The sequence below is a fragment of the Triturus cristatus genome, chromosome 9 (assembly GCF_964204655.1).
Source record: "Triturus cristatus chromosome 9, aTriCri1.1, whole genome shotgun sequence".
Classification (NCBI taxonomy): domain Eukaryota; kingdom Metazoa; phylum Chordata; class Amphibia; order Caudata; family Salamandridae; genus Triturus; species Triturus cristatus.
The window spans coordinates 339,776,939-339,798,821 of record NC_140592.1 but is presented as its reverse complement, the minus strand read 5'-3'; positions in this window follow the sequence as shown (position 1 = coordinate 339,798,821).

Sequence of the window (21,883 nt, the reverse complement as noted above, 5' to 3'; positions counted from 1 at the left end):
CTGCCTGGTCTATTTCCAGAGTAGCGCCAAGTACGCACTCCTCCTCCTCTCTTCGGCACCGTCAGAAGTCTCCCTCAGAGTCACTTCCCTCATTTTTCAGCCAATACTGAGATACAGCACTTGCGCGTTTTGGTCTGATTACCTGTTCTTCATCGTAGAACCCCGATTCTTGGCTGTACTTCTGGGATCCTTTTCTCTGTGGCAAGGGTGGTTTTGGCACCTGATTCTGCTGCTTATCAGCCTTCTGCTGTTGCCGATGCTGACCACACTCCTCGTTCTGCACCTGCGAATTCAATGATGAATTATCCTCATTAGTGGACGGTGGATTCTTACACTCGGATTTCCAGTGCCCCAATTTTCCACAGTTGTGGCAGGGGAACTTCTTCTTTGCTTCCTCTATATTCCCCTTTCCGTTTCCTGGCCCAAACCTAGGTTTATTTCCTGGGTTATTTGCCTGTTCAACCAGCTGAGCTTCCTGTCTTTCTGCAACCTTCACTTGTGCCCACATTGCCTTTTCTTTCAGCTTTCTCTGCTTTGCCTCAATCTCATCACTGAAGTATTTTGCATGTCTCAAAATCTCATCAATCTTCTTACTCTGCCAATCCACGGTGTGCTGCCATATCATTTCACTGATTTCAGGCCGCAAACCATACACAAATCTGTACACAAAGTGACTCAGATCTTTGTCACCCAGGTGTTCATCCCCACTGAACTGCTTAAAGGCTAGTATCAGTCTTTCATAGTAAGCATGAACTGATTCTTTCGATTCCTGATGTGTTCGGTCTATTTTAACCCAGTCTGTCTCCTTAGGGGGACTTTATTTTTCAAGAAGGCCATAACCTGCTCATACTTTTTCATGACCTCCGGGTCTGGAGCTCCTGTTTTTGGATCTCTCGGGTATTCCTTTGTAGGCCAATCTATGACTATTTTACATTCAGCCCACAAGTCTGCTGGTACAATTATATCAAACAGACTATTCAGGTCAATCCATAGTACTTTTGACAGCTTTACAAATCTGTCGACTTGTCTGTACCACTCCACTGGCTTTTCCCTTAGTCGAGGGAAATAATTCGTAAATGATAAAATATCCGGTCTGGTCCATGGGACATGTACGTACCCTCCTCCTGGAATCTCTCTCATGGGGTAAGCTGTCACTGCCTTCTCTTTTTCTGTTAGGGGAAATGCTGAGTAGGTTCTATCCACTCCATCCTCTCGCTTTCGATACCACCTGTCTTTCCATCTTTCTACATCTCCCCATTTCCTTAGCAAGGCAATCATTTCCTTAATCTGTCCTGTTCGGCCTGCATTATTCAGATTCTCGATATCCTTGTCTGAAAAATCCACTTGGTATGTTTTCTGTAAAGCTTTCACCTTATCCATGTCAATTCCCACCTCACTGGCTATTCCTTTCAACCTGTCATGTATGTTCTTTGCTCTCCATGTGATGCTCTTACACAAAAAGAGAATCTCCCCTTCCTCATAATTCTTCAGTGTTTCTGTAGGTATGGTTCCTACTATCAACTCCTCCATTTCCATACGTAGCCTAGCTACATCCATCCCCTGTGACTCTTTCTCCTTTTTCTGTAATGTTTTTCAGCCAATCATTCAGATCTTCGGCAGTTATCACAGATTTTTCCGCACCCCCTGGTTCTGCCACCCTCTGCGGTTCCAGCATTGATCCTCTGTTCCCTTCCATACATCCAGAATTCAAACTTGAGTTAGTCTGCACACTCATTTCCCCTCCACATACAGTATGTCTCCACTGATTTTCTCCTGTTCTCCATTGTGTTTCTCCCGCTCTCATTTCTGCCTGTTCCGGATGTACAATCAACCTATTGCCCACATATGGCACCGTCAAACCATTTTCACCCGTCCTTTGCTTGTCAAAAATCGGCATAACTGGGCCTATTGTCACAGGCACTGTAACAGCTTCAGGATTCTTAGTCAGCTCCCTGATTTTCTCTGTTAGTTCCGATGTAGTTCTTGCTAGTTCTCTGGTCTTTTCATTTTCAAGCTCATTCTCTCTCTCTATCTCTTTTTCTCTCTCTCTCTCTAACTCTCTTTCTCTCTATAACTCTTTCTCTCTTTCTCTCTCTCTTTCTCTCTCTCTTTTCCTATCTCTCTCTCTCTCTCTTTCTCTATTTCTCTCTCTATCTCTCTTTCTCTTTCTCTCTCTCTTTCTCTCTCTCTTTCTCTGTCTGCCAGAGAACAACAGCTTTTCAGCTCAGGGGCTGTAGCCTCCGTCTTTATAATCCGCAGGGTGTTTCTCATTGGGCTAACTGCTGTTCCTACCTCTGGTTCTCTTCTATACGGGGGTGGTCTTTTATAGAGCATGTCCTCTAAGATATCATCGTCAGACTCATTTGCCCCATATCTTCTGATCTCTACATTATGGGCTTTCTCTGTACATTTTCTCCCTCCTGATTCCTCTGCTGTTCTTACAGGATATAATCCCTCAGTCATACTGGCATCTCGCCACCTTCTCATTCTGTTATCATGGGTTTCGCGATCATATTTTCTACCGAACATATATCGGTAGTTACCTCCACTCCTCTGCTTTTCTCGTTCATATACTTCATCTTCCCATTCCACCAATGCCTCGAATTGCGTCGGCCTAGGCCGAGGCTCTAGATTCATCATTTTCTCTCGTAAATTTCTTAACACAGCCAAATTAAATGAGCCATGTTCCGGGAAAGCCAGAACCCCATCCTCTCTAGTATACTTCGCCCAGTTGTCTAACCAAATACAGGTATGATACCCATATTTTGCAACCATAAAGGATGCAGGGGTTCTGGTCGGAGGAAGTAACTCTCCCTCCCTTGTTATTATGTCTTTATCCTTGTCAAACCAGGTTTTAACCTTACTGAACAAGGACTTTTTCTTCTTTTCCTCAGCATGATAATACATCTTTCTTATTTTCCACTAGCTGTTTACTCTTACTACAGCTGTACGATCTTTTATCCAATTGCAGTGCGACTCACACCAACGCACCAATCCTGGAGCGTCTACGTCACTGACTCAGTCCGCGAATCCCAGCGCGACTCACACTAACGCACCAATCCTGGAGCGTCTACGTCACTGTCTCAGTCCGCGAATCCCAGCGCGACTCACACTAACGCACCAATCTCGGCGCTTCCTCTGTTCTAACCCACTGTCCAATCACAGCGCGGTCTTCCTGACGTCAGCAGCCGCTGCAGTCGCTTCTGCTACTGTCTCCTGTTCTTCTCGTCTACCCCTCCTTTACAAGACTACTCGGTAGACTTTGTTTCAACTTCTACGAGTCTGTTAGTTACAACATACAAACATCTCCATTGTCTGCTTCGCTAGCTACAGAACAGCAAAAGACCTTTCCCACGAGAATTCTGCCTTTCCCGAGAGCAGCACTTACCTCTGCCCTACTACAGAATCGTTACTTCCGTTGATAAAGTAGCACATCCCTCTACTTTACCCTTCTAACAAGCATCAATTAACTGTTTCCCTCCGGAATGCTCCTAAGAGTTTCACAACTAACCAGAATGCCTTCTCATTCACGCACTTACACACTAGAAAATGTAGTACATTCACACAGATTTCTGTCTTTCCCTAGAACAGCGAACAGAATTATATCATACTTTAACAAAGCAGCGCTTACCTCTGCCCTGTCCTTCTAACAAGCTCCGAGGATACCTATTACTTCTCCAGCGGTAAGCTTTAACGGCAAACCTTACGGATCCCTGGGACTTAATACCAGAGTTTCACAGATAACCTTCGCTATCATATACACTTCTCTCACACAGAAAACGTTTCTAATGGTAACACACGGCGATGCTACCTTGTCGAACCCAGACAATGTGACGCGCAACTTCAATTGTCACACGTTTTCCCCTGTCTGCATACAGGGCCAACAATCCCGCCTTTTTCCGAGAGCAACACTCCCTCTGCTCTACTACGGAACTGTCACCGACTTCCTACATCCCAGAAGCCGTTCACAATACATAGAACTCAACACGACTTCAACATATAGTGTTAGTACAAATATCAATCAATAATCAACAAGCCTATATACACGCAATTCCACTAGATCATGACAATAGCAAACCATCAATCTGCTACCAAGAAACTGGTGCAGATCAGAGCTTCCAAATCCCCTCTACTTCCACGGACAGAATGATTTCACAGTCACACACGCATACACACATCACACGCTGGTGGGGGCCATTACACCAACATTCACCCTAAATCACACTATCCGTGCCCTGTAGAGGAGAAACCACCTTACACATGTGCTCTATCTGATCTGCCTATACTTTGAGGTCAATGCGACCTGCTAGTTGCAGAGGATCTAGAGGAATACATTTCAAAGAATACACAATAAATCAAATAAACATGACCAGAAATAATCACCAGAGACAGGAATTTAAACAGATTGTTCATTTATCTAATATTTCAAGAAAAGCCAATTAAATGCAATTTCATTTCTCTCATATTTACCTATTCTGTCTAAATGTCAGATCCTAAGTCAGAAATCGGTCCTCTGGAGAAAAATTAGAGTTTCCTGCTGTCATGTAGAGTCAGCGTCCTCTCCGTCAGCATAGGGACCTCGCATCATCAGCTCGGGAAGAAGTGGCGCTAGACCTCTCTAGTCCATGTTCTTTTATACTGTAAATTACATTCTAAAAAGTATCATTTCTTTATTCAGAACGGATGAATGGCGGAAATAATGTCATCTCGCAACATGAGCAAAAGTTCCCAATATTGTCTGTCTTCAACGATGAATAGAAAATGTAATGTCCATAATTTTATCCGTTACTTTTACGGATGTATTTCCCAGATAAATGTATCATCTTATGAGACCACCGAAAGTTCATGTAGTCAGATTTATTCAGTTGCTACAATTTTCTCATCCAGGGGTTTTTGGCTGTCAGCCTAGATTTGTCGTCATGTTCATGGCTCTTTTAGTTCGACAAGAGGGCAAGGTCACAGGCAACGCGAAGCCTTCTTGCAAAATTTTCCATTAAGTCATCTACTCGACTGCAGGCTGCAGGAGGTGGCCATCTTTCAGTAGGCCACAATTGTCAACTTAAGAGTAAAGAAACACAAAACATAATTACTGCATAGAAATGATTAAACAGTGTTATTCCCCAGCTAATACCCTTATGTGTGTGTATTTATCTAGCCATTTGCGACATCAGAAGCTATTAAATGCATATTAATTATAAGCGCAAACACCATAACATCACATAAGCAACATCGTTTTCTGTCAGTTTGCTCACCAACTTAGTTCACTTGTTATTTAGCCATGCAATAGCATTCCCACGTGTAATTCTCTTGTTAATAAGATTGATTAGTCATCATTCGAGAGACCTTTTAATCATTAATAATTAATCATTGATACTTTTAATTATAACATGCGAAAATGAAACAGGTATTCCATTTTGGAGTAAAAACCCTGCTCCATCAGTTGAAGCTGCTTGTTTAGAGGGAGTACACTCCGCACAGGTAGCTGAAATCATTGCTTTGACCCGTGCCTGTTTGGCTGCTGATCAGGTTCGGATAACAATCCACACTGACAGTCAGTACAGGTTTGGTGTGGTTCATGACTTCGGACAGTTATGTTCACAGAGAGGATTCATGACATCTTCAGGTTCGCCCATTAGAAATGGGGAATATGTGAGACAATTGTTGGAAGCATTACAATGCCCCAAGGAAATTGCGGTTGTCAAATGTTCTGCTCACAGTAGAGGGAATGACTTTGTTTCACTGGGAAATAACTATGCAGATGAGGTTGCCCGTTTTTGTGCAGAACAAGGATGCATATTTACAGGAGGATACACTGGAGAAAGCCAAGAAAGAACCGAGCTCAGCATGATGTTAGCCATGGCAGACACTTGGGAGGAATTAAAACGATTGCAGGATGAGGTTACCGACCAGGAACGAGATGGTTGGATGAGGGCAGGATGTGAAAAGGGAGATGTTGATGTGTGGGTTTCGAGTGAGGGTCGAGCTGTGCTGCCGGAAAGTCTGTTGAGCCCAATGGCAAGGTTGATACATGGTGCAGTACATCTTGGCAGAGATGCAATGGTGCAAGTGTTTAGACAAACGTGGTATAATCCGAAGTTTCGTGTGGTTGCTGAAGCTATATGTCAGAGGTGTGTCACGTGTCAACAGATGAATGCAGGAAAGAAAACTGCTGTAACTTTGAGTCACATTGGGAGGTCAGGAGGGCCTTTCAATAGAATGCAGTTGGATTTCATTGAAATGTCGAAGTGTAATGGGCCGAGGTACATCTTAGTTGTGGTGTATGTCTTTTCAAGGTGGGTGGAGGCTTACCCAACACGTAGGTGTGATACACTCACTGTAGCTAAGCTGTTGTTGAGAGAGCTTATCCCTAGGTCCAGTTTTCCAACCTCTTTGGAGTCGGACAGAGGGACGCACTTCCACAGTGAGATCATGAAATTACTCTGTGCTGCCTTGAATGTGGATCAGAGGTTACATTGCAGCTACCGACCAGAGGCTTCTGGGATTGTGGGTCAGGTTAATGGAACTTTGAAAGCACAGATGGCAAAAGTGTGCACTTCGACATCTCTGAAATGGCCTGATGCACTGCCCTTGATCCACATGAGCCTTCGTAGTGTTCCCGATAGGAGAACGGGGTTGTCACCTCACAAGATCCTGATGGGGAGGGCAATGCGATTACCAGCGATACCTGCTACTGCTCTAATTAGCATCACTGATGACTTAATCCTCGACTACTGTAAGGGACTGGCTGACGTAGTCCATTCTGTGTCCCAGCAGGTACAAGCAGCAACTGTTTCAGCCTCAAGTAACCTGTGCCATGACCTGTGCCCGGGAGATTGGGTGCTTGTTCGCAAACACGTGAGGAAGAGTTGCCTGGATGTTCATTGGCGTGGCCCGTACCAGGCAATACTGTACACGAACACGGCAGTGAAGTGTGGAGGGTTGCCGAACTGGGCGCATGCCTCCCATACCCGCAGAGTTCCAGCACCCTTGGAAGAAACAGCCCCTCTCGTATATGAAAATCCAGCTGAGGTGACAGGGCCATCTGACAGGGCAAGTCAAGCTGTGAGGGTTGCTGATGCAGTTGGTTGTGCACTGGATCGAGCTGAAAGGGGTTGTGTCAATCAAAGCCCCAAATTTGACTCGGACGGAGAAAGTATTGCTGTGGGTGGAGTAGAGTCCAATTCAGCCGAAGAAGGAAGTAGTGCACAGGGTAACCGAGGGAGAGCAGAAGTGCCGCTGAAGCAGAAGAGGTTTGGCCCGTGAGCCAGAGGCGGCTGAACTTGAGGTTGGCACCTGGAAGAGATCTTGCCCCAGTCTCTGAAACATCTGAATCGGAACAGAGTGACGAAGAGCAAGCTCGAGGTGGTCTGAGAAGATCCAGGAGAACAAGAGTGCTGTGTCAAAGATACGCCTCACCAGAGTGGACGTTCGCTGTGACTGATGCCAGGAGTGCTGAGTTCGGGGAGGCTGAAGTCTTTGACGCTGGTCAACGATTTTCTGAATCTGAAAGTGGATGTGCTATTGTTGGTTCCGGGAGTGGCGATCGAAGGAATACTGACTGTCACTATTCCGAATCCACCACTGCTAAGCGGAGTCCGTGAACTAATTCTGGAGACACTGGTTTTTCTAACTTTTGGTTATGCACCACCGCATCAGGAATTAGTGTTGCTTCATCTTGAACTTTTGCAGCATGTTTTAGAGATTCTGGGAGCTGATCTTATTTTGGACTGAAGGTGAACTTTGTTGTAAATAAAAGTCTAAGAAGAAGATAACCTAGACCCGAGTGGAAGAAGAAGAAATTTAGAGGCTTCCCGTCAAGACAACGAAAGAGGGCTAGGGAAGTCTTTTTGTGGACTGTGTAAATAAGGGACTAAAATCGCAAGGGGGATTTCCAGCTCTTGAAGTATCGTTCGAACTGGTTAGCAAACAACATCTGGGGGAGAAATAGACTTTTAATTGTTGTTGCTGAAACCTAGAACTTTGAGAACTTTGCCAAATCATGGATACTGGAAATGCTCATCGTAGATCTAAATTAGTAATAGGTACACTTATAGGGTTAGTGTTAGTTTCTATAATCGTAATAGTTGTAGCCTCATATATCGTTTCACATGAGCAAGAAGAGAAGGTACAGGGAACACCTACGGCTACCACTTCTAGCCAAAAGGAGGTCACTATAGGAGCTAAAAAAGCTTTAGTAATCGAAGAGAGTCATAGATTTCACATAGATTTGTCTAGAAGTGATTTTAAGCTTAATGTATATGCGAAGCTGCTATAAGAATATGTGAATGCGATGGATGCAAAGGACTGTTATGTGTGCATGCAGTTACCTTCCTCAGTGGACGAGGGTATCAGATATCATCATCTTCCACTGACGTATGGAATTTCTTGTAGTTTGTTGCTTAGTATCTTTTATGAAAGAGGTTAGTTTGAGTATTTCTTTTCCAATTACGATGCAGTACTTCCTGAAGTTCCAGCTTACAAGCATTTGAATAAGTATGATTATTACAAGTCAGAGGACAGACTCCGGAAGTATTTCATACCGTCTTTGGAACTAGATACGGCTTATGCTCTCCGACATAATTTGACCTGTTCATTGTCAGACATAGAGAAGAAATTTGTAGATCAGGTAGAAGATAGATATAGAAAACTAACACAAACACGAGATACAGGAGACAGTCCAGTAGATTGGACTGATGAAGAAAGATTACACAGATCTAAGGAGAGTTATGGTCCCATAGCATTGGATAAGGAACAGAGAGGAAAGTTGTGTGTGAGACGTTATCAGACCTACTATGAGAAGGTTTCTGTAGGACAGAGTACGTGTGATCATGTCTTCACTATGGAGGATTCTGCTAAGAACGTTTTGCAAGGCTCAGTGCAAGTGATTCCAACTGTTTATTATGTGTGTGGAAGGAATGCTTATGTTAGGTTGCCTGCGAATTGTTACGGTACATACTATTTGGGAATTATTTTTCCAAAAATCTACCATGCTGAAGATTTGGAACTTTTGGAAACTGGACAGCATTCTAGGGCAAAAAGAGCTGTGAGTGCAGGGATAGTGATTGGAGATATCTTTGGAGCAATGATACCGAGTTTGGGTGTGGTCTTTTTTTTTTTGGTCCTCATTTTTCGCCCTTGGTTACCAAATAGACATACTGTCACAGAAGAACTGGTGGAGGTGCAAACCTGTTTATAAGGTATCACCTCCCAGTATTGTCTCGGTACTCCAATAGCACCCCCTTAAGACAACCAAAAAAAAGAAAAGAGAGAGTGATATTGCTGCAGTCAAATACCCATTACTGATGTCGAGAGCGCCCTGATGGGTATACCAACACATGGAATTTCCAAACAGCATAATCATTGGACCATGGGGGAAAAAAATAATAATAAAATAAATAAATAAATTACCCCACAGACCGATGTACCGATTACGCCCAATTCAACAGAAGCCAAAAACTTCTCTTGTCAGGATTACCAGCTCTTGTTAAATCAACTTTAGAGGTTTGTAGAACTGAAGTGCGCCAGTCCAGCAAGGTAGGTGGTAACGAGTCCTTCCATTTTCTACAAATTTCTCTTCTAGCCAGCAATATGCAGTAGAAGAGAAGATTTTTCGCTGGACCCCGAATCTCAGGTGAAACTCCAAATATTACGAGAGGAGAACTTATCGAGACTTCAAAGCCGAAAGCAGTTGAAAGTGAGAGACTTATCGCATTCCAATAAGGGAGCAGAAGGGGGCACTCAAAGAACATGTGCATATCTGAGGCAGCTATCAGCCCACATTTAGGACATGCCACTGAGGAGTCTTTTGAAAATTTTGAAAGTCTCTGTGGCGAATAGTACGCCCTATGTAGGGTAAAAAGATGATTCCTACGAAGCCAAGCAAGTTTCACTATATCCCACATGATCTTAAAAGATGTAAACCACAGATTCACAATGTTCTGGTCAGTAATGGAGGAAGCCCACAACAACTCTGGCAGTTGGAATTCGCCATCAACTTCTTCCAGTAGTAGCTTATACCATAGTGAAACCTCCTTTCTGGCTGGTGGCTTATCCACTAAGTGCGTCACTAGATTACTGTCTCCTCCTAACACGAATCTGCCCCTAGCAGAGATCTGTGAGTGTGCCCAACTTGCAATCTGAAGGAACTTAAACCTAGAGAAGCCCGGCCCAATTTTAGATAGCAAAGCCTCCCATGGGAGCAAACAACCCTCCACAAATAAGTCCCCCCAAGCCTCAAAACCTGCCTCTCTCAATGGTATTTCAAGACTATGAAAAAGCCAATCCGGGCTACCCGGTGAGTTCCACAATGGTGACCTACTTGCAAAATAACCAATCTTTATAGAGCACCTAAGTTTCACCCATGTTTTTGCCATATCTCGCAACACCTTCAGTTTCACTTTTTTTTAAAATTTCGGATCACCAAATTTAAACAAAAAACCTTGCTGGGCCACACCTTCTCCTCTAAGTAATGCTGCAAACATGCATCCAATTCCAGAATTTGTGGGCATTTTTAGCAGCATCCTAGCATGGGAGAATTGAAATGCCCACGCATATAGTTGCAAATCAGGCGCCGCCAAACCCCCCTTCTCTCTACGCCGCCTAAGTTTTTTCCAGGCAATCCTGGGTGTGTGGTCATTCCATATGAAAGAACTAATATCACTCTGAAGTTTAGTTATCAGAGAAGGTTAAAAAAAATAGGGGAATGGTGTTAAACAAAAAAGAAATTTTTGGCAAAATAGACATTTTTATTAAGTTTACTCTGCCCAAAATTGATAGGGGGAGCGAAGACCAAGATTGCATAAGTCTTCGTCATTCTTTGGCAACATTAGAGAACTTTGATGGTACAATTTTATTTATATCCTTGACAATATTAAGGCCTTGATAGCACAAAATAGAGCTCAACTGAGCCCCTGCCACAGGTTCAGGATCGTTCCAGACCATGATATCAGTTTTAGAGGCCTTGATCTCGTAACCAGATACTTTACCAAAATCATGAGCCAAAGCAATTACTGAGGGGAAAGCCTACGTAGTTCTGAGGAGAAGACGAGAATATCATCAGCAAATAGGGCTACTTTCTTTCCCCACCCCCCATAAGTGAAGGGCTTGATGTTACGATCATCCCTCAGCCGTTGAGCGAAAGGCTCAATATATAAATCAAATAGGAGGGGGGGAAAGAGGGCAGCCCTGACGCGTACCACGCGTGATGTTAAATGGATTTGACAGTTCTCCATTTACTAACAGAGAAGCTGAAGGATTCTGATATAGGAGTCTCACAGCTCGCTGAAATCTCTCCCCGATGTTAAACCTACCCAAGACCCTCGACAGGTACCACCCAGTTCACCCTATCGAAGGCCTTGGTGGCGTCCAATGTAAGTACAGCCAATGGGAGAGACTCCATAGTTGCCATATCAATGGCTGCTATAAGATCATATGTCAACTCATACAGCTGACGGCCCCTCACAAAACCCTTCTGATCTGAATGCAAAATCCCCGTTGCTACTGCTCCCAGTCTATTTGCCAGAACTGACGCAAAGACTTTGTAATCAGAGTTCAGGATGGAAATCGGTCTATATGAACCGCAACAGGTAGCTGGTTTTCCTGGTTTCAATATTAGGGTTATGGAAGCACTATTCCATGAAGTAGGAGGAGACAATCCTTCCCGAAGAATCTGGTTAAACAAAACTGTTTTGACATTTTTCTGGGACACACCCTATTTTTGCTATTTTTTGTGCTTTGAACCTCCTTCCAGATAATAGTAAAAATGGGTAGAAAAGCAATAATGGATCCTGGAAAGCTATACATTTTTGAAAAGTAGACAAAATTCTGAATTCAGCAAGGGGTCATTTGTGTAGATCCATCAAGGTTTCTTTATAGAAACTAACAGGTAAATATAGGAAAAATTAAAAATTTGTTGAAAAAAGCAGCCTTTTGAGTCAACGTTTTCACCTGTAACTTCTTCGAATTATGACATCTCTTTGGAAGCAATGTACCGTTACATCCGGTGGACCTTCCTGGTTGTGGGGATATATAGGACTTGTAGGTTCACCAAGAGCCCAACGAACCCAGAGTAAAAAACTGAGCAGCATTTTGTAATGGTTTTTTTATTTGTTCCGGGTATATAGCAATTATTGTGGGAAAATGAATACATGGAAAAATCGGTATGAAAGACACCTATGTATTTCTGAAATGGGAACAAATTACAGAGTTTAGAAACAGTGCATATTTGCACATTTTCGAATTGGGAATACTCATACTTGCATGACAATTATTGATCATTTTTCGAAATGACTTTTTTTTTACACAATGTCTTTCATTTGGAAGGGAGAAATGCATCAAAAATCAATAGGTAATAACAGTTGCTTTACAAATCTGAACTACCTTAAGTCTCCCGATAAAAATTGTACCTCACTTGTGTGGGTAGGCATAGTGCCCACCACAGGAAGTGGCTCAAAACCTAAGGTGAACGCACCACATTTTCACACTGAAAATGTACACTTTTTTTGCGAAGAGTCTAGCTGTAGTTTTTGAACCCTAGCCCTGCCGGCACCTAGGGAAACCTAGCAAACCTATACATTTTTGAAAACTAGACACCCAGGGGAATCCAGGATGGGGTGACTTGACTGCCTCCCACCATGGTCTGTTACCCAGAATCCCTTGCAAACGTAAAAAAATGACAAAAAAAACACATTTTCCCCACATTTCTGGGATGGAAAGTTCTGGAATCTGCGTGGATCCACAAATTTCCACCCACCCCGCGTTCCCCAAAGTCCTACGAGAAAAATGGTACCTCACTTGTGCGGGTCGGCCTAGTGCCCGCGACAGGAAACGGCGCAAAACGCAACGTGGTCACACCTCAATTTTGCAGTGAAAAATGACCCTTTTTTGGCAAAGTGACTAGCTGTAGTTTTTGAACCCTAGCCCTGCCGGCACCTAGGGAAACCTAGCAAACCTATACATTTTTGAAAACTAGACACCCAGGGGAATCCAGGATGGGGAGACTTGACTGCCTCCCACCATGGTTTGTTACCCAGAATCCCTTGCAAACTTAAAAAAATGACAAAAAAAACACATTTTCCCCACATTTCTGTGGTGGAAAGTTCTGGAATCTGCGTGGATCCACAAATTTCCACCCACCCCGCGTTCCCCAAAGTCCTACGTGAAAAATAGTACCTCACTTGTGCAGGTCGGCCTAGTGCCCGCGACAGGAAACGGCGCAAAACGCAACGTGGTCACACCTCAATTTTGCAGTGAAAAATGACCCTTTTTTGGCAAAGTGACTAGCTGTAGTTTTTTACCCCTAGCCCTGCCGGCACCTAGAGAAACCTAGCAAACCTATACATTTTTGAAAACTAGACACCCAGGGGAATCCAGGATGGGGAGACTTGACTGCCTCCCACCATGGTTTGTTACCCAGAATCCCTTGCAAACGTAAAAAAATGACAAAAAAAACCCATTTTCCCCATATTTCTGGGATGGAAAGTTCTGGAATCTGCGTGGATCCACAAATTTCCACCCACCCCGCGTTCCCCAAAGTCCTACGAGAAAAATGGTACCTCACTTGTGCGGGTCGGCCTAGTGCCCGCGACAGGAAACGGCGCAAAACGCAACGTGGTCACACCTCAATTTTGCAGTGAAAAATGACCCTTTTTTGGCAAAGTGACTAGCTGTAGTTTTTGAACCCTAGCCCTGCCGGCACCTAGGGAAACCTAGCAAACCTATACATTTTTGAAAACTAGACACCCAGGGGAATCCAGGATGGGGAGACTTGACTGCCTCCCACCATGGTTTGTTACCCAGAATGCCTTGCAAACGTAAAAATATGACAAAGAAAACACATTTTCCCCACATTTCTGGGATGGAAAGTTCTGGAATCTGCGTGGATCCACAAATTTCCACCCACCCCGCATTCCCCAAAGTTCTACAAGAAAAATGGTACCTCACTTGTGCGGGTCGGCCTAGTGCCCGCGACAGGAAACGGCGCAAAACGCAACGTGGTCACACCTCAATTTTGCAGTGAAAAATGACCCTTTTTTGGCAAAGTGACTAGCTGTAGTTTTTGAACCCTAGCCCTGCCGGCACCTAGGGAAACCTAGCAAACCTATACATTTTTGAAAACTAGACACCCAGGGGAATCCAGGATGGGGTGACTTGACTGCCTCCCACCATGGTCTGTTACCCAGAATCCCTTGCAAACGTAAACAAATGACAAAAAAACACATTTTCCCCACATTTCTGGGATGGAAAGTTCTGGAATCTGTGTGGATCCACAAATTTCCACCCACCCCGCGTTCCCCAAAGTCCTACGAGAAAAATGGTACCTCACTTGTGCGGGTGGGCCTAGTGCCCGCGACAGGAAACGGCGCAAAACGCAACGTGGTCACACCTCAATTTTGCAGTGAAAAATGACCCTTTTCTGGCAAAGTGACTAGCTGTAGTTTTTGAACCCTAGCCCTGCCGGCACCTAGGGAAACCTAGCAAACCTATACATTTTTGAAAACTAGACACCCAGGGGAATCCAGGATGGGGTGACTTGACTGCCTCCCACCATGGTCTGTTACCCAGAATCCCTTGCAAACGTAAAAAAATGACAAAAAGAACACATTTTCCCCACATTTCTGGGATGGAAAGTTCTGGAATCTCCGTGGATCATCAAATTTCCACCCACCCCGCATTCCCCAAAGTCCTACGAGAAAAATGGTACCTCACTTGTGCGGGTCGGCCTAGTGCCCGCGACAGGAAACGGCCCAAAACGCAACGTGGTCACACCTCAATTTTGCAGTGAAAAATGACCCTTTCTTGGCAAAGTGACTAGCTGTAGTTTTTGAACCCTAGCTCTGCCGGCACCTAGGGAAACCTACCAAACCCACGCATTTCTGAAAACTAGACACCCGGCGGCTTCCAGGGAGGTATGGCTTGCGTGGATCCCCCAACATTTCCTTACCCAGAATCCCCTGCAAACCTCAATTTTTGCTGAAAAAATCACTTTTTTCACACATTTTGGGGTGGGAAAGTTGTGGCATCACCGGGCTCACACAAATTTACCACCACCCAGCGTTCCCCCCGGTCTCCCGGTAAAAATGGTGCCTCACTTGTGTGGGAGGCCCAAGTACCCGCGGCAGGCAAGGGCCCAAAACGTAGTGATGCGACATCAAAATGGCCTATCGCAAAACCACCTGGAGTTGCAAGGGGGGTCACTTTGGTTTTTGACCCGGTGCTCGGCGGCCATCTAGGGAAACCTACCAAACCCACGCATTTCTGAAAACTAGACACCCGGCGGCTTCCACGGAGGTATGGCTTGCGTGGATCACCCAACGTTTTCTTACCCAGAATCCCCTGCAAACCTCAATTTTTGCTGAAAAAATCACTTTTTTAACACATTTTGGGGTGGGAAAGTTGTGGCATCACCGGGCTCACACAAATTTACCACCACCCAGCATTCCCCCAGGTCTCCCGGTAAAAATGGTGCCTCACTTGTGTGGGAGGCCCAAGTACCCGCGGCAGGCAAGGGCCCAAAACGTAGTGAGGTGACATCAAAATGGCATATTGCAAAATCACCTGGTTTTGCAAGGGGGGTCACTTTGGTTTTTGACCCGGTGCTCGGCGGCCATCTAGGGAAACCTACCAAACCCATGCATTTCTGAAAACTAGACACCCGGCGGCTTCCAGGGAGGTATGGCTTGCGTGGATCCCTCAACGTTTCCTTACCCAGAATCCCCTGCAAACCTCAGTTTTAGCTGAAAAAATCACTTTTTTCACACATTTTGGGGTGGGAAAGTTGTGGCATCACCGGGCTCACACAAATTTACCACCACCCAGCATTCCCCCAGGTCTCCCGGTAACAATGGTGCCTCACTTGTGTGGGAGGCCCAAGTACCCGCGGCAGGCAAGGGCCCAAAACGTAGTGATGCGACATCAAAATGGCCTATCGCAAAACCACCTGGAGTTGCAAGGGGGGTCACTTTGGTTTTTGACCCGGTGCTCGGCGGCCATCTAGGGAAACCTACCAAACCCATGCATTTCTGAAAACTAGACACCCGGCGGCTTCCAGGGAGGTATGGCTTGTGTGGATCCCCCAACGTTTCCTTACCCAGAATCCCCTGCAAACCTCAATTTTAACTGAAAAAATCACTTTTTTCACACATTTTGGGGTGGGAAAGTTGTGGCATCACCGGGCTCACACAAATTTACCACCACCCAGCGTTCCCCCAGGTCTCCCGGTAAAAATGGTGCCTCACTTGTGTGGGAGGCCCAAGTACCCGCGGCAGGCAAGGGCCCAAAACGTAGTGAGGCGACATCAAAATGGCCTATCGCAAAACCACCTGGTTTTGCAAGGGGGGTCACTTTGGTTTTTTACCCGGTGCTCGGCGGCCATCTAGGGAAAGCTACCAAACCCATGCATTTCTGAAAACTAGACACCCGGCGGCTTCCTGGGAGGTATGGCTTGCGTGGATCCCCCAACGTTTCCTTACCCAGAATCCCCTGCAAACCTCAATTTTTGCTGAAAAAATCACTTTTTTCACACATTTGCCTCACTACGTTTTGGGCCCTTGCCTGCCGCGGGTACTTGGGCCTCCCACACAAGTGAGGCACCATTTTTACCGGAAGACCTGGGGGAACGCTGGGTGGTGGTAAATTTGTGTGAGCCCGGTGATGCCACAACTTTCCCACCCCAAAATGTGTGAAAAAAGTGATTTTTTCAGCTAAAATTGAGGTTTGCAGGGGATTCTGGGTAAGGAAACGTTTGGGGATCCACGCAAGCCATACCTCCCTGGAAGCCGCCGGGTGTCTAGTTTTCAGAAATGCGTGGGTTTGGTAGGTTTCCCTAGATGGCCGCCGAGCACCGGGACAAAAACCAAAGTGACCCCCTTGCAAAACCAGGTGATTTTGCGATAGGCCATTTTGGTGTCACCTCACTACGTTTTGGGCCCTTGCCTGCCGCGGGTACTTGGGCCTCCCACACAAGTGAGGCAGCATTTTTACCGGGAGACCCGGGGGAACGCTGGGTGGTGGTAAATTTGTGTGAGCCCGGTGATGCCACAACTTTCCCACCCCAAAATGTGTGAAAAAAGTGATTTTTTCAGCTAAAATTGAGGTTTGCAGGGGATTCTGGGTAAGGAAACGTTGGGGGATCCACACAAGCCATACCTCCCTGGAAGCCTTTGGGTGTTTAGTTTTCAGAAATGTGTGGGTTTGGTAGGGTTCCCTAGATGGCCGCCGAGCATCGGGTCAAAAACCAAACCGACCCTCCTTGCAAAACCAGGTGGTTTTGCGATAGGCCATTTTGATGTCACCTCACTACGTTTTGGGCCCTTGCCTGCCGCGGGTACTTGGGCCTCCCACACAAGTGAGGCATCATTTTTACCGGGAGACCTGGGGGAACGCTGGGTGGTGGTAAATTTGTGTGAGCCCGGTGATGCCACAACTTTCCCACCCCAAAATGTGTGAAAAAAAGTGATTTTTCGGCTAAAATTGAGGTTTGCAGGGGATTCTGGCTAAGGAAACGTTGGGGGATCCACGCAAGCCATACCTCCCTGGAAGCCGCCGGGTGTCTAGTTTTCAGAAATGCATGGGTTTGGTAGGTTTCCCTAGATGGCCGCCGAGCACCGGGTCAAAAACCAAAGTGACCCCCTTGCAAAACCAGATTAACTATTGTTCATACAGCGTGAGAATTTTGGAGTAAAATTGCAAAGAAAATGCGGCAGACATTTTGAGGTTTGCAGGACATTGGGGATAAAAAAAAAAATTTGAATTCACAAGAGAGACATCACCATGAACTCCCATGGGTTTTAGACAATATCTACAGTTGGTGGGTTATTCTTACATGGAAAGTGTACCTTGGCAGAGAAACTAAAGACAACGATTGCTGCACAACCATCTATTCCTCAAACACACACACATACTGGTTGGATTTGGCACGAGGGCGAGTCATGGTTCAGTGTATTAAATTTTATTAACTAGAGATTTCACTAAAATGAAATGCACTGTCAATAATTAAATTCACAAAAAACCAAACCAATGACTCGCAGATCGTGAGCTGTAAAGCCACGTCAAGGCACCAACCACTTTACAGGCCATTCACACACCTTTCATACGTGATACAAACAAGACCATTCGCACCACCAGGTACAAAAGCAACACAGTACAAAATTCACCAAAAAGGGACAAGGTACACCCTGCTTCAGAAAGACAAATATTACTGCACAGCCATCTAATCCGCAAGCACACACACATACTGGTTGGATTTGGCACGAGGGTGAGTGATGGTTCAGTAGATACAATTGTATTACCAAGTGATTTCACTAAACATGAAATGCACTGGTAATAATTGAAAGGGCGAGAAACTGAACCATTGACTCACAGCTCGTGAGCTGTAAAGCCACGACAAGGCACCAACCTCTTTACAGGCCATTCATACACCTTTCATACGTGTGAGACATACAAAACCATTCACACCGCCAGCCGCGGGCCCATCACATAACAAAACTCACACCAGCACACAGCGCCATTCAAGGGCCCATCACTTTCACACGCCCACAATCCAGACACAGCAACTACACATGCTGATGGATTGCGTGGAGTAGCACTCAGCTAGCAGTGTGTGTAGTGACCAGCAGAAAGTCACTACTCACACACAGCCAGCCGAGCTCCAGTCCACACACACCGCTAGCAGAGCGCCAGTCCACACACACCGCTAGCAGAGCGCCAGTCCACGCACACCGCTAGCCAAGCGCCAGTTCAGGCACACCGCCAGCCAAGCGCCAGTCCAGGCACACCACCAGCCAATCGCCAGTCCAGGCACACCGCCAGCCAATCGCCAATCCACGCACACCGCCAGCCAAGCTCCAGTCCACTGACACCTCCAGCCAAGCACTAGTCCGCACACACCACCAGTCCACGCACACCGCCAGCCAAGTACCAGTCCACGCACACCGCCAGCCAAGCACCATTCCATGCACACCGCCTGCCAAGCCCTAGTCCACGCACACCACCAGCCAAGCTCCAGTCCACGGACACCACCAGCCAAGCAACAGTCCGCACACACCACCAGCCAAGCACCAGTCCGCACACACCACCAGTCCACACACACCACCAGCCAAGTACCAGTCCACGCACACCGCCAGCCAAGCACCATTCCACGCACACCGCCAGCCAAGCTCCAGTCCACGAACACCACCAGCCACGCACCAGTCCACGCACACCGCCAGTCCATGCACACCGCCAGTCCACGCTCACCGCCAGCCAAGCACCATTCCACGCATACCACCAACCAAGTGCCAGTCCACACACACCAACAGCCAAGCGCAAGCCTACACACACCGCCATCACATTTAGGATTTTTTTAGAAAAAAATAAAAACACAAACAAATCGCAAATAGATACAAATCTTCTAACAGAAAATCAGCAACTAAATACATTGCACTAACACCAACCTTGAAACAGAATCAAATTATCCAAAGAATACAGACCAGGCAGTTCACTTTACCACTCATGAATGCTCCCAATAATTCTTTCGCGTGTGGTACGCTCTAAAACAAGCAGGAAGACACAGTGCAGGATGAGAAGGACAGTCGGGGCAGTACATACGACTCTCCTTCCGCGTACCTCTTCGCCAACAGACTCTACATCTCCTACTGGGAAAATCTTTTGAGGGTGTGGGAGGAATGTGATCTGGAAAGTGGCGATCTTTCAATCTAGCAACATCCTCCACCACTCCAACTCTAGGAACACTTGCCTGTTCCACTACAACAAGGCTGCCTATTACAGACTCCTGAAACTTAGCAAAAGTCATCTTTGACTCAGGGCAAGAATCCTGGAACACAACAAAAGCATTAAACATTGCCAAGTGGAAAAAATGGATAGCCAACTTCTTGTACCAAATGTAAGCCTTACGAAGAGCAGTGTAAGGTTCCAACTTCTGATCTACTCTGTCAACACCACCCATGTGCCTATTATAGTCTAAAATGCACACAGGTTTGCGCGCTTCAGCGACCTGACCCCAAACAGTCACAGGTGCAGTGCTTTCATCATGGATGGTAGTCAGCATGTAAACATCTCTCCTGTCTGAAAACTTCACAGCAAGAAGCTCCTGGCAAAGCAACGCACTGCACTGTCCCCGCACAAGCTTTTGACAAACAAGTTCTTTCGGGAAACCTTTACGGTTAGAGCGGATTGTGCCACAAGCAAAAGTGTCCACTTTGGCCAATTCCCTGAACAACCGCACACCAGTGTAGAAGTTATCTACATATAAATGGTGGCCTTTGTTAAAAAATCCTCTACCAAGTTCCCAAACAAGTTTCTCAGTCACTCCAAAAGTGGACGGACAACCAGGGAGGTTAATCCTAGATTCCTTACCGGTGTACACCCTGAAATTAGACACATATCCATACTGTCACACAGCATATACAGCTTTATTCCATAGCGTGCCCTCTTACTAGGAATGTATTGCCTAAAAACCAAGCGGCCCTTGAACAACACCAAAGACTCATCCACTGCAATTTCTTTCCCAGGGGCATAAATCTCAGAAAATCGATCCACAAAGTGATCAAGGACAGGCCTAATCTTAAAAAGACGGTCACAATCAGGGTGATCTCGTGGCAACGCTAAACCATTATCAACAAAATGCATCATCCGAAGCAGAAGCAAATACCTGTCACGACTCATGACTGCCGGAAAAATAGACGTTGCCATCAAGGGACTGCTAGACCAATATGAAGACATTGATGGCTTCCTTAGCAAGCCCATTAAAAAAGTTAAACCCAAGAACTTCTTCATCTCTTCAACATTTGTGGGAGTCCACCGGGTAGCTCTAGAGTAGGGCCTAAGTCTGGCACTGTTGTCCCTCAAAAACTGTTCGGCATACAAATTAGTCTGCTCAACAATCTCTGCCAAAAACACATCGTTCATAAACAACTGAAAAAAATTTACCGGCAAAAAGTTTTCAGTATTCACTCTAGACCCTTGAACACCAGTAAACTCTGGCAATGCCGGCTGCACCATGCCAGGGGCAACCCAGAGATCATCACTTTCAAGGGGAAGCCTTGCAGCCCCAGCCTGCAGCCCAGATGCCTCTTGCCGCACTACACCAACGGGAAGCCTTGCAGCCCCAGGCTGCAGCCCAGATGCCTCTTGCCGCACTATCGGCACATCAGTCTCCTCCTCTAACACAGGCACTTCATCCGCACTAAGAGTATCTTCATCATCCGATGACTCCATACGGAGAGACAACTCACTGCCAGAATCGTCCCCTGCCTCCTCTCCCTCAGATGCAGTCAGTCTCTGAACCATGGTCAGAGGAAGACTCAAATAGCAAACCAACAACCTGCTGAGCAGTAATCCTGTGGCTAGCCATTATACTTACTAAGATAGAAGACTGCACAAACAAGTCAACAACAACCAACAATGTGCAAACCAAGTAAGTAAAGAAATGTGTACCTTTATCACAAAGATCAATGTACTCAAAAACTATACAATCCAATTACAAGAGACAGCTGCACTCACCAGAAACCAACTCTGCAGTGACACAGCAAAAACCAACGATATGCAACTAGAAAGAAGAAAAAAAAAACAAATTACTCACAGGACAACAAAATACACATCGAGCACCAATGCAAAAAGTTTTTGACACTCAAAAGCCTAACATACTACTATTATTACACCATTTGCAAAAAAAAAACAGGCAGAGAAATCAAACACATTTACATTGTACAAAAAAAAGTCTCTTACCAAACAAATCAAACAGCAGAACAAAACGGCAAACTGAAAAGAGGACAAGCCTTCACCTAGAACAAAAAAGTAAAAAAAAAAAACATTACAATTGCAATTCACAAAAAATATAACAATAAACATTATAACATGCTATGTCACTACCCAAATGGTCAATCGG